At 45.3% G+C, this 19216-nt stretch overlaps 1 protein-coding gene across 1 annotated transcript in view; it reads left to right on the forward strand.

Moving 5' to 3' along the window:
- Window positions 1-19216, forward strand: part of DCAF11 (DDB1 and CUL4 associated factor 11) — a gene marked incomplete in the record, with an annotated part of 1824350 nt that overhangs the window by 1074085 nt on the left and 731049 nt on the right.

Below are 19216 nucleotides of genomic sequence, written 5' to 3' on the forward strand. Positions count from 1 at the left end.
GGGTGCCCGAAGCTCATAAGTATTTGTTTAAGAGTCCTAGGGCAGACCCAGAAACTGTTTCTCAGGGGCCTAAAGGTGTTAAGGCCTCTGTGGTTAAAATCCTGTTCCCACTGATAAAGAGGCAAGGGCTTTGGATAGGTGGGGAAAGAAAGTGTATACTTCTTCCACTCTAGCCATGAGGCGTTGAATTGTCAGTTTCACATGCTAAAATATCAAAATTATCTCCTTTCACAATTGAAATCTAAGGTGGATGCTTTGGCGGAAGGTATTGAGTGTAAAGAGTTGCTGGATTTGGTTCATGTGTCTGAACAAGTGGGTAAGCATTCTTTGCAATGTGGTTTTGATGCTGTACAGGCCTCCTCGAGGGTGGCTGCCACTAGTTCTGTTCTTCGCAGGCATGCCTGGTTGAGGGATCAGAATTTAGCTGAGCATGTTAAGACAAGGATTTTGGATGCTCCTTTACAGTCTGATGTGTTGTTTGGTTCGCCTGTGGAAGCAGTTTTAAAGAAAATGGAGGACAAAGCTAAGTCTATGCAAACTGTTAAAGACTTTTTGCAGGTGCAGCCACCAAAGTTTAGTAGAAATTGGCCTGCTAAGGGGTGGACATATCCTGCTTATGATTCCCAGTCTAGGGGTAGGTCTAGACGTGGTAGGGGCAGAGCTCAAGGTTCTTTTAGGCCTAGAACAGGGAGTTCACCTGCTCAGACTTCTGGTGAGGGCAGGGGTCAGTCCTTTCGTAAACAGACCCAATGACCTGCCTTTTCAGCTGCCAGTAGATTCTCGTCTGGCAGCTCCTTTGGGAGGAAGACTGTCTCTTTTCAAAGAAAATTGGGATTTAATTACTCAAGACAGATGGGTGTTGGATATCATTCACCACGGTTACAGGTTTTATTTCCATACAATGCCCCTTACAAAGGCATGCCAGACGTTCCTCCTCCACAAAGACAAGAGGCTCACAAGCAAATTTCTCAGTTACTCCAAATGGGGGCCATTCAGCCAGTCCCTGTATCAGAAAGGGGCCTAGGATTTTATTCTCGCCTGTTCCTAGTACCAAAGAAGGGGAACACGTGGAGACCAATTTTGGATTTATCTCTCCTCAACACTTATCTGGACATTCCCAAGTTCAAGATGTTGACGTTACAACAGCTTTTACCTCTGCTGGGCAAAGATCACTGGATGGTAACTTTAGATCTCAAGGAAGCTTACCTTCATGTGCCTATAAGGCTAAGTTGCAGGAAGTATCTGCGGTTTCGAGCTGGAAATTCTCATTATCAGTTCTCTGCATTGCCCTTTGGCTTATCTACTGCCCAGAGTATTCACAAAGGTTCTGGCTCCAGTGATAGCTTACTTCAGGCTACAAGGAATTCAAATCTATCCTTACTTGGGCGACTGCCTGATTCTGGCTCAAGAAAAGGAAGAGCTTCTACAGCATCTGGAATATGTTATAGCAGTGCTAAGATGCCTAGGGTATTCTGTGAGCGAAATAACGTCCAGTCTAGTACCCTCTCAAGACATGTGCTTTCTGGGTGTGAGACTGAATACAGCAGCCCAGATGGCCTTTTTAACCCCGGACAAACAAAAGAGTCTATCACTTTACTTCCATCAACTATCTCATCAGTCCGTGCTGACTGCAAGGACAGTCCTTCAAGCATTAGGGTTCATGGCATCTTGTATTCTGGTGCTTCCCAATGCCAAACTGCATATGAGGAAGCTACAATGGTATCTCAAAATGTTTGGACACAGCACTGCCAGGATTTGGACACTGTCATTCAAATAATACCTTGCCTTCAAAAAGAATTTTTGTGGTGGGCTCAGGAATGTCACCTAAACAAGGGACTCTCTGTGACCCGGCCAGAGGCGAGTCAGATTTTAACGACAGATGCCTCGGACATTGCTTGGGAGCTCATCTAAATGGAAAGTGGATACAAGACAAGTGGCCTGCCAGACTACAGCATCTACATATCAACATGAAGGAGATGTTAGCAGTCCAGTTTGCATTAATGGCTTTCAAGGAGTTACTTCTTCCAGGGCAGGTGTTGATTCTAACAGACAACACAACTGTCATGTGGTACATCAACAAGCAAGGGGAACACATTCTTATCCTCTATGCAGGCAAGCAATGATTTTATGGGAGACTGCTAAGCTTGCAACTAACTCTTCAGGCAAGGTTTCTGCCAGGAGCACAGAACTCCTTAGCAGATGTGTTAAGCAGACAAATCATGGATCCCCACGAGTGGAAACTGGATCTTCATGTATTTCAGAAATTGACAGTGTCATGGGGAACTCCAGACATAGATCTGTTCGCTTCTCCACTAAACCACCAGCTGCCAAAGTTTTGCACAAAGGGGTTTCATCGCACAGCTTGGAAAGTGGATGCTCTGTCTTTCAGTTGGAAAAACCTTCATGTGTATGCCTTTCCACCTCTGCCTCTTCTTCCAAAGGTGCTATTAAAAGTCAGACAAGACAAGCCAAGGATGATTTTGATAGCTCCAGATTGGCCTCGGCAACACTGGTACCCACTACTAAGGAGTCTGGTAAGGAAGCCTCCATGGCCTTTACCTTTGATTCCTCATCTGTTTTCTCAGAAGGACGGTCATCTGCTCAATGTCAAGCTTCACTCTCTTCATCTGACAGCCTGGCATATTCTGTGTTGAAGCACAGCAGGTCTCAACTTCCTCAACAAGTTTTAAATGTGATTATGGAAGCTAGAAGACCTAGTACAAGGAAAGTGTGCATGAAAAATGGAAGAGATTTTTATTTTGGAGTACAGCAAAGAATTTGGAGGTTTCTGAGCCTAATTTGAGTGTGGCTCTTCAATATCTTACTGAGTTATTGGACAAAGGTTTGTCCTTCTCTTCCATTAAGATTCATGCTGCAGCAATTTCAGCTCACTATGATTGTGACCCACCATTGTTTTCGCATCCTTTGTTCAAGCAGTTTCTTAGAGGGGCAAAGAATATAAGACCCCCGTAGAGCTCCTACTCCTGCTTGGGATCTCAATTTTGTGTTGGAAAAACTTACTCTACAACCTTTTGAGCCTGCGGCTACTGCTGAATTGAAATACTTGTCATGGAAGACTGCTTTTCTGTTGGCTATTACTTCTGCAAGAAGGGTGTCTGAGTTGCAGGCCCTTATGGCAGTAGAGCCCTTTTTGATTTTCCATAAGGATAGGGTATCATTACGTACTAATCCTTCCTTTCTGCCTAAGGTGGTTTCTAGTGTGGCTTTAAACCAAACTATTCATTTGCCTACTTTTTATGCAGACCCCCAAAATAAAGGGGAAAAGATTTTGCACACTTTAGATGTACACAGGCAATTGCGTTATTATTTATGCAGGACTAAGGATTTTAGGAAGTCTCAGCAGTTGTTTGTTTCTTTTGCTTTGAGTTCGCAGGGCAAGCCTGGGTCAAAACAAACTATTTCTAGGTGGATTGGGTTTTGCATTGCATTTTGTTATTCCCATCATGGCAAGGAGATTCCAGCTGGGATTAGGCCTCATTCCACTAGGGCTACTGCCACTTCAACAGCATTTCTAAGGGGGGGTGGCAACTAAGGATATTTTGGAGGCAGCTACTTGGAGTTCAGTGCATACTTTCTCTAAGCATTATCACCTTCCTATCTACTCTAAGTCTAGGGCTGGTTTTGCCACAGCTGTTTTGCAAGGCATGTTGTCAGCTCCTACTTCTTCATGATTTGCCAGCCTCCCTTACCTCTGCTTTGGGATTCTACCCAATAGTAAGGACTGCAGCAATGTGGAACGAATAACATAGTACAGTTTTGTACCTACCATAAATGTAGATGTTCGAGGATCCACATTGCTGCAGTCCAATTTACCCTCCCTCCTTCCCCTCTGTGTTTAGGGGTGGTTCTGTAGGTGAGGTTATATGTTGTTGTTTTTGTATATATATATTTTTGTATATATTGTACATAATTTTGGTGCAGGTATTTTGAGCCTTTTTAAGGTCTTCTGACATCTGGGGCAAGAAAAGACTGAGGATATGACGTCGGTCATGCGCATTAGTACCCTGACGTACTGACGTCAGTCTAATGCGCCTGGACCTACGTCAGCCATATACTCTGGTATTCGGGCCGACTGGACAGCGGACTACCCAATAGTAAGGACTGCAGCAATGTGGATCCTCGAACATCTACATTTATGGTAGGTACAAAACTGTACTTTATTCACCCACACCTGAGCATGCTCAACCTAACAGTATATACGACTGGATTACAGCCCCAAACAATGGAAATTACTCTTGGGATATGTTTTCTATCTTGAGAGAGGCAAGAAGACCACCTACCAGAAAATCATGCTTATCAAACTGAAAAAGATTTTATATTTGGCCAGGCCAAAGGTGTTATGCCACCAAATGCTGGCATGAATCTTGTGCTGGAATACCTTTCAGAATTATTTAACTAGTGACTGTCTTATCCAAGTGTTAAGGTACATGTATCTTCCATCTCTGCTTGCATACCTTGCTCTCCACCCAGCTATACTCAACCCCATTTGAAATGGTTTCTAAAGGAGGTAATACACCTGAGACCACCCAGAAGAAACCCTATTCCCTCTTGGGACTTTAACTTTATTTTGGGAAAGCTTGCCCTGTAACCTTTTGAACTAACTGCTTCTGCCCCTTTAAAGATGCTAACTTGGACTACCACACTGCTAATAGCAATCATCTCAGCCAGTTGGGTCTCAGAACTTCAGGCCCTGATGAGGAAGGGAACCCTTCACTGTATTCCACAGAGATAGAGTTATCTTGAGAACTAACTGCTCTTTCATGCCCACTGTAGTGACAGAGTTATCTTTAAACTAGGCTATATACCTGCCAGTGTCCTGTCTTAATCCACAAAATAAAGTTAAGCAAGTCCTGCATTCACTGGATGTGCACTAACAGGTTAGAAATTACCTTAACAGGACACGGTCTGCAAATAGAGCAGAGCAACTTTTAGTGGTCTTTGCAGAGGAAAAAGAAGGCAGGACTATCTCCAAACAAATAGTTTCAAAATGGATAGATAATGTTGTTACCTTCTGCTGTACTCGTCATGGAAAGCAACTGCCATCATCTGTCAGTGCACACTTCTTGAGACAAAGGGCCATCACTACTACTGCCTTCCAAAAAGCTGTCTTTAGTCAGGCCATTTTAGAAGGTGGCATCTAGTCTTCAGTACACACCTTTACCAAACATTACCATTTAGGCATTGCATCCAAGGCTAGGGGAGGTTTTACCATGGTTATTTTACAGAACCTGCTGGCCCAGGGGCCCTTAGACAGCCAAGCTCCCAACCTGTATAGGAGTCTTCCCAAGAATCAGTACTGCAACATTGACTGTAAAGAACATAGTACAGTTATGTTTCACTTACCATGATTGTAGATGTTTGAAGAGACCAATGTTGCAGTAACAACTCCCACCCTCCTTCCCCTCTGTCTGACACCCCTAGGCTTGGGGCTGGGGTGGGTACTCTTATCCTATTGTTATCCCCCTCATAAACCCCTTTGTCTATGTGTAGTCCATTGTTTCTCTGTCGCAAAACTGTGGACAACTTGGAGGGTTGTGTTCTCAGGCACCAGACTGACTACCACAGTGTAGAAAAACCTGAAGCTGGGCACCAACAGATGTCTGTTATAGCCTGACGTCTGGACATTGGTCTTTGGATGTCAGTCTTTTGGGAATGATGCAAAGACTGTGGGAGTTGTGCTGTTCATGGGCCTTTACATAGCGCAGAAACCCAAGAATCAGTACTGTAATATTTTTCTACTAAAACATCTACAATTATGGTAAGTGCAACATAAATACTTTCTACACTGACGAGCTCTATTTTACTAATTAGGCACCATAGGGCAAGAGTCCTAGATGGTTTTATAGACTGAGAACCAGGGGAGCTGTTCTGCTCTCCTGGAAAGGGTGTACTTCTCAACACTTTTCTACCAGGAAGTACTGAAGGATAGCAGAAGGACCCCCTCCTTATCAGACAGATGTTGCCTTAGTAATGAACAAAGGTGATGGTGCATCTGTGAAATCTTTGGAATTCAGTCCAGAGTCTGATATCTTCTTTTGGCAAATCCCATAGGTAATATTATTGTAGTGGTGGTTTTCTTCTTGAAATGTGCTGCTGTAAGATGCTTAACAGTTGTACTTTTTTATGAAGAACCCCTTACTTTTCTTCAGAGGTCTTGGACTTCTTTGTTTTCTGTTGGATCATTTCACCTGTTGGCAGTGGAGTCTGTCCTTGCACTAAGCTACCATCCAAGTGGCTTCACATATTCCTAGAGTTCCTTGAGCCTTAATATTTATAGGGGCTTTGAGCTCTTTCAAACATTTTTCTGAGGTTGTGATGGCTGACCTCAATCCTACATTTCCAGTCATGGAGTCTTATTTTGATGACTGAATCAATCCTTTATTTTTCCAGCTACTTTGTTAGAGCAGAATCAACTCACCTGGACAGATAAAACTTTCCTGGGGGCTCCCTAAAGTGGCTGTATTAATAGATTTGTTATCAGAGGAGCAATTTACTTAATGTCAGTGGCTACTTGGAGAAATCCTCTCTGTTTGTAGCACATACAGTTCCTAATTCTTTTGGATTGTGTCCAGAGGTATTTCTCCCTGTTTAATGAACTGGGAATAAGAATTTTGCCTGTTGAATAGTGCAGATATGCCATGTATTGCTTCCTTTAGGGTTCAGTGCAGCATTGCTATTAATGGTAAAGTAACCTGCCTTCTGCAGCATCTATATGTTATGGCAGGTTACTTTAACAGTTGATGAATTACCCAGTGTCTGACATATTCATTGTCTTGGATCCTTGATAGCACTTCTTACATTACTAGTTTTTGACACTAACATGGAGAGAAGTGCTTTTAATTTAGTTCCTTCTCACTGACTACAGCCTCTACTGCTGAATGTATGTGTGGAGAAGTGAAGCCCCATGTCAAGTCCGTCCTGGTCCAAGGTTCATATGATACAGTGCAGGATTATTTCCACATCAGACTGAGCTGAAACCTGTAGCCTTGTAAGATCTGGACACTTCTGAATCCTGAGGATCAGATAATCCGGCAGTGATATGTTACTTGAACAAGAAGGGGAAGTGTGATTCTGCTTCCTTTGCAGCATTACAGTCTTGGTTTGGAAATTCATTGCAAACCAGGGCATTTTTCTTGGTTATCTGCTTCCATGGGAAATGTGTGACCTGACAGATACCCATAAGTCACTGATCCCCACTCCCTTTTAGAGTCTTGGTTTTAAATGAGCATCGAGTCATTTTCCAAAGCTAAGACACACTGGAAGCTAATGGTTTTATTTTGTAAGAGACTGCTGTTCTGTTCACTTTATACTCCCTGTATCAGGGTGGGGGACATTATTTGTAAATGTATTCTCAACAGAATGGGGTAGAAGGTTCTGTATTCCCTCATACCTTGTGATGTTGAAATTTCACATTGGAAGAGCAAGGATCATTTCTCAGTTTGTAATGGAAACCCAAAAGCCTTTCCCAGGCTTTCTGGATTTTGATTTCCCCAGTGTCAACACAAGTCTGCAGTCATTCATAAACTGTCAGATAGACCCCCTTTACATCATCATTAACATCAGAAAAACAAAAGTAGGAGTGGACCCAACATGTAACCCTGGGGTCCCCTCTGCTAACATGCTTTTTGGTGAGGAGGATTCCACTTTTCTAGTTTTGATTGGCTTTGTCTGTGAGCTATTTGGTTATCCAGATAGTTACATACAGATTTACATTTAATTCATATACAGTTTCAGAGTAGAAAATTAGTGTCAAATGTCTTAGCCAGATCAAAGTATGCTGTGTGCACCTTTTTACCCTCATCCAAGGACTTGTTGACTTTTCAACGAAGTTCACACAACTGATTAGGGAGCATCTATAGTTCACAAAACCAAACTGGTTTGGGTTAAGGGTTTCAGGCTGCCAGTGCTTTTTGCTTGTAAGGTGTATTGTGATCCATTCCATTGTCTTACAGGCAAGGCTGGTAAGGTGTATTTGTCTGGAGTTTCCTAGATTGGTAGTAGGGCCACTGATACCAAGTGGGATGACCACAGCTGTTCTCCAAGACTTTGTTATGAATATATTTAAAAGGATAAAGGTCAACAAATTCCAGAGTGAATCAGTGAGCAGTGAAGTGGGTGAAAGCTTGAAATATTTTCTTTGCAGTTGAGTGATTACAATGGAAACATTTAAAGAAGCTCAGAACACCTGTATGTTATCTAGTAAAACACAATAATGACGGAAAATGATTGTGATTCACAAGATTTTTGTCATAGCCTCTTGTTTATAGCTGTCCATGTGTACATTCTTCCATGCTTTACTAATGTGCAAAGAAAATGTTAGTATAAGAGAAAAGTAAGAGATCCACAGGCCTTTGATTCTTTTGTCACAATGTTAGGCATTTATTAGATCCAGAAACATTCCTGATGTACAATTGAAAACTATTATTCAAACCATTTGATGTTCTTCATGTTTCAGTGTTGCAGTCATCACACTTGGGTTGTCCTGCCAGGGGTAGCCCTCAGTTGGCCAGAATACCAGAGGCTTAGTATTTCTGCGTTGGTTGCTGTCACTTCAGTATTGACGTCAGGTCATCAGTGGTATAAAAACAGGCAGCCGATGCCATTACATCAGTCTTTCTTGCCGAGGAGCCTAAAGCAGAAGCAGTTCGCACAAGTGCCGGTCGGCCGCTACCTGAGTTTTCGTTTCCAAAATTGAAGTTGAAGTCTTCTAAAGCTGGGGATCCCTTTTTCTTGCTCTAACCAATGTCAGAAAAAGTTAACAATTATCTCGCCTGTGAAAAGCAAATACCACACTAATATTTTCATTCTTACTGCATCACCTGTTTAGGCCTAAACCACGACGTATCTCGCTGTCATTTTTTTGCTTTGTTCAACTCCCGAACTATTCGTCGTCGGGCCCTTTTTGTAGCTAAATACTTTAGATGTTCTTTGTGTTTAACTGTTGCAGTCATCACACTTGGGTTATCTGCCTGCAGGTAGCTCTCAGTCGGCCCGAATACCAGAGACTTAGTATTTCTGCATCAGTTGTTGTCGCTGCAGGACTGACGGCAGGTCATCAGGGGTGTAAAAACAGGCAGCCAACGCCATTACATCAGTCTTTCTTGCCGAGAAGCCCGAAGCAGAAGCAGTTCGCACGAGTGCCGTTCGGCTGCTACCTGAGTTTCATTTCCAAATTGAACCATCATGAAGTCTTCTAAAGCTAAGTACGCTGTTGGGGATCCTTTTTTCTTGCTCTAACCAATGTCAGAAAAAGTTAAAAATTGTCTCACCTGTAGAAAGCAAATACCACACCGAGATTTCCATTCTTACTGCATCACCTGCTTAGCCCCAGACCACAATGTACCTCTCTGTTGGTTATGTGCCTTGTTCAACACCCAAACTATTTGTCATCAGGCCCTTATTGTCGCTAAATACTTTCATTCTTGGTTTCCGTATTCCGAAATGGCTTTTGTAAGCCATCCGACTACCAATCTTCCGAAAAAATGTAAGGATAAAGACAGAGACAGACCGCACAGGTCCAAAACTGACAACGAAGCTTCCGTTAAGCTAGTTGCCAGTTCGCTGGTGCTCAGTGAGGCGCTTTTGCAGCCCCTAATGCCTTCTTCAGTGGATTCGCAGGCCTCTACCAAGACCCATTCAGACTCTGGTATGCAGCGAAACTGTTCTTCGACTACAGAACCGGCGGATGTCTCTACCTTGGATGGGTCCACTGAGCAGGCACCGGCTTCTGAGGAAGTTCTTCACGCTATCAATATTCGACAGAAACTGACAACTTTTTTCACATCTTCAGTTCTGTCTAAAACTATCGAGTTTCTAAGGCCAACAGTACAAGCTACGCCTAAAAAAATGACAACCCAAACTCAAGCACCTGCTTCCTTGCTACAACATCAAATGCTTAAAATGGCAGAAGACCTTATAATGCTGATTAGAGGAAGCCAGCCTTCCCCTTCTAACAGAAAAAGAGACCTGTCCCCAGCAGCTTTAATAGACCAAGAGTCCGACGACTCTGAGATATCTGGTTATGAAGACATGCCTTTGTCTGGTTATGAGTTTTCAGATGCAGAGGAATCCATTCCCTCTGCTTCTCCTCCACAGGATTTTTCTTTTGGTGAAACCTTGCATACTTTGAGAGCCTTTCCACTGGGAATGCCAAGACTATCCTCAGTCCAAAAAGAGACTCAGAGAATTTCTAGATTTGCCATAACATAGGCCTGGATGTTGTGGATGATGTCTTTATGGCATCCAGTCTAACTCCTGATACTTTACCCCCTGCTCCTAGGAAACAAGACAGGTACTACAGAGTTTCCTGACTCTTTCCTTTTCAAAAATCCTACTGCTGACTCTCAGAGGTCATCTCCCAGGGGCCTAAAGGTATCAAAGCAACTACAGCTATAAATACCACCCCTTCGGACAGGGATTCCAGAGCTTTAGACAGATGGGGTAAGAAAGTATACACCTCTGCAACTCTCACCATTAGAGCTTAGAATTGCTAGTTTCACATGCTGAAGTACCAACAACATATTATGGAACTTAAGCAAAAATTAGCTACCTTTACAGACTGTGCAGAAAATAAAGAATTACAAGAGCTTATGCATTCTGCAAGCCAAGTCATCAAGCATACTTTGCAATGTGGCTTTGATGCCCTAGAAGCATCGTGCAGGGCAGCAGTCACTGGTTCTGTGCTGAGAAGGCATGCTTGGCTTAAGGAGCAGACCTTGCCAGACCATGTCAAATCAAAATTACTAGATGCTCCTTTGAACAAGGACAATTTGTTTGGCACCAAAGCAGCAGAGGTTCTTAAAAATATGGAAGAAAAAGCTAAATCTATGCAGACAAAGATTTCTTGGAAGTACAGCCTCCTAGATTCAGTAGGCATTGCCCCTTGAAGCATTGGTCCTTTACAGCCCCCTCAAGGCCATCTCAAACTAGACCTAGGGGAAACAGACACCCCAGGCTCAGTCTGAGGGTATGTAGAGATCTAAGCAATGGAGTGCCTCCATTTCAAAAACAGGGAGTGCTAAGCCATATCCTTACGGAAAGAATTCACAATGACTTCTCAACTCCACTCCCCACCTCTGCCCAACTGCTCATGCCCCTAGAAGGAAAATGTGCCCATCATGCAAAAAGCTGGACTTCCATCACCAAAGACCGATGGGTCCTCAACATTGTATCCCAGGGGTACAGATTTTGCTTCCACTCACTGCCAACCCCAAAAGGGTTCCCAGACCTTCCTCCAAACCAGTGGTCAGAGGCACAAAACCAAGTTCAATCCCTGCTCTCCATAAGGGCAATTCACCCTGTTCCTGCAGAACAGATAGGTCAAGGATTCTATTCCAGACTTTTCCTGATACCCAGAAAAGAGGGCACTTGGCACCCAATCCTAGATCTTTCCATTCTAAACACCTTCCTGGTGGTACCAAAATTCAAAATGCTTACCCTTCAGCAGCAGCTTCCGATGCTGGCCAAAGATGCCTGGTTAGCCACCCTAGAACTCTCAGGGACTCATGCAGGAAAGACCTATGCTTCAGGGCAGGATCTATGCATTATCAGTTCTCTGCACTTCCCTTTGGCTTATCCACTGCTCCCAGAGTATTCACAAAATGCTCCAGCCATTGCATACTGCAGACAGAGAAAAATTCAAATTTACCCGTACTTGGACGACTGCCTGATTCTGGCAGACAGTCAGGAAATGCTGTTGACATTTGTAAAAAACCTTCTAACCTCCCTGATGTACACCATCAATGAAAAGAAACCGAAACTAGTCCCCAGTAAAAAAAAAAAAAGGTTGTATTCCTGAGAGCAAGCTTGGACACAGTATCCCAGATGGCATTCCTTACTCCAGAAAAACAAGCCTATCTGACAGGCTACTTCACTCAAATGGCCCCCAGAACCCAGTTATCTGCAAGGAAAATCCTGCAGGCCCTAGGGTTCATGGCCTTTGCATCTTACTAATTCCATATGCCAGACTGCATATGAGGAAACTTCAGTGGTAATTAAAAAATCTTTCGTGCCAACATTCTCAGGACCTGGAAACTGTCATCCTTATCATACCTTGTCTAAGGACAGAGTTTCTGTGGTGGGCAGACGCATGCAACCACAACAAGGGACTTTCCTTTGCTCAACCCCAGGCCACCTAGACCCTAACCACAGATGCATCAGACTATGCCTGGGGGCACACCTGGACAAGTGCATTCAGGGCCACTGGAGCCCAAGTCAAATTCATCTGCACATCAACCAGAAAGAGATGCTTGCTGTTCAGCACGCTCTAACAGCTTTCAGATTCCTGCTCTCACCAGGATCCCTGCTAATAAAAACAGACAACACCACAGTTATGTGGAACATCAACAGGGAGGGGGGAACTCACTTTTATCCACTCTGCAGGCTAGCCATGGCCCTGTGGAACACGGCCTTGGACATGCAGGTCCATCTACAAGCTCAATTCCTGCCAGGCAAACAAAACTCACTGGCAGATGACTTAAGCAGAAATCTCCTAGACCCACACGAGTGGCAATTAGAGCCTAGCACCTTCAGCCTTCTGATTCAGAAATGGGGGCCACAGAGGTGGATCTCTTTGCCTCCCTCTGCAATCACCAGCTCAGCAAATTCTGCACCAGGACAACTCACAGCGGGGCCTGGAAAGTGGATGCCCTATCCTTCCAGTGGGTAAACCTCTCAATCTATGCATTTTCCCCTTTGCCCTTTCTCTCAAGAATATTGCTCAAGACAGGACAGACCAAAGGCAATCCTGATTGCCCAGGACTGGCCATGCCAGCACTGGTACCCACTACTGCGCAGCCTGTCACCGGTGCCACCCTGGCACCTACCCCAGAGCCCGACCCTCCTCACTTAGCAGGGGGGACATATCTTGCATCCGCAACTGCAAACCCTGAATCTTGCAGCCTGGCTTATTCCTTGGAATTCTCCCCCAGTGACCAGCCTAAGCAAGCAGGTGCTGGACATCATTCTTGAACCCAGAAGATCCAGTACAAGGAAATCCTATGCTGATAAGTGGAAAAAGGGTTGCTCCTGGATTCAATCTAAAGGATCTACCTGTAATCCTGGACTACTTAGCAGATCTAATCCACAGAGGCCTATCCTTCTCCTCCATTAAGATCCATACCTCTGCCATCTTGGCTCATTGCAAAACTGAGCCACCCCTCTTCTCTTGCTCTCTCATCAAACAGTTCCTGAGGGGCAAACAACTCAAGGCCACCAAGCAGAGCACCCACCCCTGCTTGGGACCTTAACTTTGTACTGGAAAAGCTCACGCTCCCCCCCTTTTGAGCCTGCAGTGTCAGCAGAGTTAAAATTCCTCTCTCGGAAAACAGCATTGCTTCTGGCCATCACTTCAGCTAGAAGAGTGCCTGAGCTACAAGCATTTATGGCTGTGGAACCCTTCATTATTTTTCATGCTGACACGGTCTCCCTCAGGACTAATCCTTCCTTTATGCGTAAAGTGGTGTCCAGTGTGGCTCTCAACTAACCTATCAATTTGCCAACCTTCTTCCCTAATCCTCAAAATAAAGGGGAAAGGATCCTGGACTCCTTGGATGTGCACAGACAGCTCAGATTCTACCTGGATAGGACTAAGCCCTTCAGGAAATCTGACCAGTTATTACTCAGTTTTGCACCAGGGGCAGAGGGCAAGACCATTTCAAAACAGACAATTTCCAAATGGATAGCACACTGTATTCATTTCTGCTACAAACACCATGGGAAATTAACCCCTTAGGGGCTCAGAGCACATTCCACTAGGCAGCTTCTACCTCTACAGCATTCCTCAGGGGTGTCCCTACCAGGGACATTCTGGAGGCTGCTACCTGGATTTCTGTACAAACATTCACCAAGCATTACCACCCGCCTATATTTTCCAAATCCAGGGCAGGTTTTGCAACTGCAGTCCTGCAGGGCGCATACTAGTCAGCCCAAATTCTTCTTTACTGCCTCCACCCTTTCTTCCGCTTCAGGAATCAACCCAAGTGTGATGACTGCAACAGTGAAACACGAAGAACATAGTACAGTTGTGTACACTTACCAGAAATGTAGATGTTAGAGTGTATTCACTGTTCCCTCTAGTCCCCTTCTCTCTCTGTCCTCTGTGTGTATATTACTCACCCCTTGCAGGGGTATTGGTATTTACTTTATACTGGTGATGATTTTCCCACCATAGCTAAACTCCCTATTGGGGGGCTCCTGACATTTGGGGCAAGAAAAACTGATGTAATGGTGTTGGCTGCCTGTTTATACATCCCTAACAACCTGACATCAGTCCTGGAGCAGCAGCAACCAATGCAGAAATACTAAGTCTCTGGTATTCGGGCTGACTGAGGGCTGCCTGCAGGTAGATAACCCAAGTGTGATGACTGCAACAGTGAATGCACTCGAACATCTACATTCATGGTAAGTGTACACAACTGTACTTTCTCGATCTCCATACTCCAAAATGGCTTCGGTAAGCCATCCGACTACCGATCTTCCAAAAAAAGTAAGGATAAGGACAGAGACAGACAGCACAGGTCCAAAACTGCTGACGATGCTTCCGTTAAGCTAGTCGCCAGTTCGCCGCTACTCAGTGAGGTGCTTTCACAGCCCCTGATGCCCACTTCAATGAATTCACAGGCCTCTACCGAGACCCATTCGGAGTCTGCTTTGCTGCAAGACTTTTTTTCGACTACGGAACCTGCGGATGTCTCTACCTTGGATGGGTCTGGAGCTGCTTTGCAGACACCGGCTTCTGAGGATGTTCTTCACACTACCGATATTCGACACAAACCGACGACTTATTTCATGTCTTCAGTTCTTTCTAAAACTACCGAGTTTCTAAGGCCAAGAGTACGAGCTACACCTAAAAAAACAACGACCCTAGCTCCTGCTTCCTTGCCACAGTCACAGATGCTTAAAATGGCGGAAGACCTTATCATGCTGATTAGGGGAAGCCAGCCTTCCCCTGCTAGAAGAAGAGACTTGTCCCCAGCAGCTTTATCTGACCAGGAGTCTGATGACTCTGAGGTTTCTGATCATGAAGACGTGCCCTTATTTCCTTATGAGGATTCAGATACAGAGGAATCCATTCCTTCTGCCTCCCCTCCAGAGGATTTTTCTTTTGATGAAACCCTACATACTTTGAAAGAGCATTTTCATTGGGAATGCCAGGATTATCCTCAGTCCAAAAAGAGACTCAGGCAATTTTTAGATTTACCATAGCACAGAAGACCCTTAGCTATCCCTCCTGTTCTGGATGTTGTGGATGATGTCTTTATGGAATCCAGTCTAACTCCTGATGCTTTACACCCTGCTCCCAGGAAACCTGACAGGTATTACAGAGTCCCTGACTCACCCAAATTTCTTTTCAAAACTCCTACTGCTGAGCCAGAGGTAATCTCCCAAGGACCTAAAGGAATAAAAGCAACTACAGCTAAGAATCCCACTCCCTCGGACAGGGATTCCCAAGCTTTAGACAGATTGGGTAAAAAGGTATACACTTCTGCAACTCTTGCAATTAGAGCATTAAATTGTCAGTTCCACAAGCTGAAATACCAGTAACATAGTATGGAACTTATTAAGCAGAAATTATCTACCTTCCCTGACTGTGCAGAAAATAAAGAATTACAGGAGCTTATGCATTCTGCAAGCCAAGTCAGCAAACATACCCTGCAATGTAGGTATGATGCCCTAGATGCATCTTGCAGGGACAGCAGTCACAGGTTCTGTACTTAGAAGGCATGCCTGGCTTAAGGAGCAGACCTTGTCAGACCATGTCAAATCAAAATTATTGGACGCACCTCTGAACAAGGACAATCTGTTTGGCACCAAAGCAGAAGAGGTTTTAAACAAGATGGAAGAAAAAGCGAAGTCTTTGCAGACGGAAAAATATTCAAATGTACCCCTACTTGGACGATTGCCTGATTCAGGCAGACAGGAAAAGCTGTTGCAGCATCTGACATTTGTAAAGGACCTTCTAACCTCCCTGGGGTAGACTGTCAATGAAAAGAAATCCAAAATAGTCCCCAGTCAAAAAATTGTATTCCTGGAAGCAAACTTGGACAGAGCATCCCAGATGGCATTCCTTACTCCAGAAAAACAAGCCTATCTGACAGGCTACTTCTCTCAAATGGCCACCAGAACCCGGTTATCTGCAAGGAAAATCCTGCAAGCTCTAAGGTTCATGGCCTCCTGCATTCTACTAATTCCATATGCCAGACTGCATATGAGGAAACTTCAGTGGTACTTAAAAAGTCTTTGGTGCCAACATTCTCAGGACCTGGAAACTATCATACCTGTGATACCTTGCCTAAGGAAAAAGTTCTTTGGTGGGCAGCAGCATGCAACCACAAGAAGGGGCTTCCCTTTACACAACCCCACTCTGCCCAGACCTTAACCACAGATGCATCAGACTATGCCTGAGGTGCACATCTGGATGGCAGGTGCATTCAGGGCCACTGGAGCCCAAATCAAATTCATCAGCACATCAACCAAAAAGAGATGCTAGCTATTCAGCACGCTCTGACAGCTTTCAGATCCCTACTCTCTCTCGGGTCTCTGCTAATCAAAACCGACAACACCACAGTGATGTGGTACATCAACAAGCAGGGGGGAACCCACTCTTACCCACTCTGCAGGCTAGCCATGACCCTTTGGAACATGTCCCCAGCCATGCATATTCACCTGCAAGCTCAATTCCTGCCAGGCAACCAAAATTCTCTGGCAGGCAAATTAAGCAGAAATCTCCTAGACCCACTCTAGTGACAAACCACAACACCTTCAGCCTTGTGACCCAGAAATGGGATACCCCGAAGGTGGACCTATTTGCCACTCCCTACAGCCACCAGCTCAGCAAATTCTGCACCAGGGAACCTTACAGCAAGGCCTGGAAAGTGGATGCCCTATCCTTCCATTGTGCAAACCTATCAATCTGTGCATTTCCCCGTCAACCTCTTCTTACAAGAGTTTTACTCAAGATAAGGGAGGAAAGTCCAAGGGTAGTCCTGATTGCCTCAGACTGGCCATGCCAACACTGGTGCCCACTGCTACGCAGTCTGTCACTGTTGCCTGCATGGCACCTCCCCCAGATCCCAACTCTCCTGACTAAGCAGGAGGGACAGTTCTTGAATCCGCAATTGCAGACCCTGAACCTTGCAGCCTGGCTTATTCCTTGACTTCTCCTTCAGTGGCCAGCCTAAGCAAGTAGGTACTGGATGTCATATGTGAAGCCAGACGACTCAGTACTAGAAAATCCTATGCTGACCAGTGGAAAAGGTATTGATGTTATGTAGTCCTATCTCGCCTACATTCTTCACTTGTGGGTTCGGAGCCGAATGTCGGCTCCGACTCGATCTATCTGCTAGCTCGAAAGACTTTGATTGGCTGGGCTAAGATGGTATCCCACAATACACTGCTGCACATTCCCAGATCTCGTTTGCAGCTTGTAGAGCTTGGACGTGGTCTCGACTTGGCTGTGGCTAAGTATTGAAAAAGCCTTTTTTTTTTTTTTTTTTTTGTGGAACATTTTTTGCTAATTATTGGCTAAAATAATTCTGTTATTCAATAGAGTGGTTCTTAGTGGTGTTGCTGTATTGTTTTTGTAGGGTGCGAGTGTGTTGTGTGTGGTATCCCTAACACCCTCGGGCTAGGCCCGTTTAAGTTAGAGGACCTAGTCCTCCTCGTGTGTTTGCTTGGTTAGTTTTTTCTTAATTTAAGTTGAGAACCGTTTTAATTAGAGGTTCTCCCCTGTGCCTTGTGCGTGTTCTTTCGTGTTTCTGCTTTATGTGTTAGCGGTTTCCCGCCCTTTTGGTAGCGGCTGCTACTATTTGTTAGAATGTCTAAGGAACAAAAAGAGCATACGCCCTCGGGCTTTAAAAAGTGTACTAAGTGTGCCTATAAAATGTCCATCACAGACGGGCACTCTGTGTTTACTGTCTTGGAGCCATCCACCTTCAGGAGTCGTGCAGTTTCTGCCACGCCTTTAGTCCTCAGGTGCTCCAAGAGAGGAAAAACAAATTGATCCTAAAGGGACTGCTAAAACCGTCCTTTGAGGAGGATTTAGCTTCGGTTCCCAGCTCCCAGTCGAAGTCTAAATCCTCCAAATCCAAGAAGAGGTCGCCGGCTCCATCTATTGTTTCGGAGCCACCTTCTAAATTTTCCATTGTGAAATCTGCTTCCTCGGCTCCACCGACTTCGGGGCCACAGAAAGTAACTGTATCGACTGACTCTGCGGCCACTCTGATAATTTTGGGACCTATTCAGAGCCGGTCGCAAAGTTTAAGGCAAGCTTCTCCAGATAGGAGGTCTGCTTCTCCATCCATTTCCACCAAATCCTCCAGGTTTTCCGATTTGGCTGTAGATAGGGTGGTGCAGAGGCTCCTACAGTCGCCGGTGTTGGCCAAACTTTTCTCGGCTCCGGAGCCAGCTCTGTTGGTTGTACCTGCTATTCCTCCTCCGAGCGAATTCTTGTCGTCGGAGCCGGTAAATTCCACTCCGAGGGACGTTCCTGTGCCGGCACCGATCCCCCAGTGGGGTTTATCGGTGCCAGCATCAGCTCCGACCCTCTCGGCTCCATCCACAGGGTTTGAGACTTGGGTCTCCTCTATCGGACCTGAGGGGGATGTCTCGGAGCACCAATCGGTGCTGAGCCTTCCCCTTGGCGCTGGGGACTCCGGTCCCGGTCATGGCCTTGGAAGGTGGTCGGTCCTCCGATTCAGGAGGTCCCGCCTTTGAGGCTATGCGGAGCGTGCTGGCTAGGTCAGCTACTTCTCTTGGATCGGTCCTTCCGTCCCCTACGACACCGGCAAGAGCTTCTGACATCCACCTATCCTTGGACAGCAGGGCGCAAGAGCCTAAGGACACCCCCATGAGTGGTCCCCTTCTTTCTGAGGGGCCCTCAGAGCCTGTGTCTGAGGAACCCCCCAGAAAGAAAGCTTGCAAGAGGAAGCACATTGACTCCCAGGACGAGTCCCTCACTTCCGATACTGACCTCGAGGAGTCGGAGGGGTCCCCTAAGTCTTCCTCTGATGATGTTTCGTTCTCCGATATCCTGGAGATCTTGAAACAAAGAGGAGACTGGCCTTCCAAAACCCCCTCCGATGAGGAGTCAGTATTCCTTAAGGCCTTTGGCGCCCAGCCCTCTGCCTCTTGGATGTCTCCACCCTTCGACGAGCTCCTGGACCTTATCTGTCGAAGGGTGTGGGAGACTCCTGAC

The sequence above is a fragment of the Protopterus annectens genome, chromosome 16.part0 (genome assembly GCF_019279795.1).
Source record: "Protopterus annectens isolate FY-2018-M chromosome 16.part0, PAN1.0, whole genome shotgun sequence".
NCBI classification, from domain to species: Eukaryota; Metazoa; Chordata; order Ceratodontiformes; family Protopteridae; genus Protopterus; species Protopterus annectens.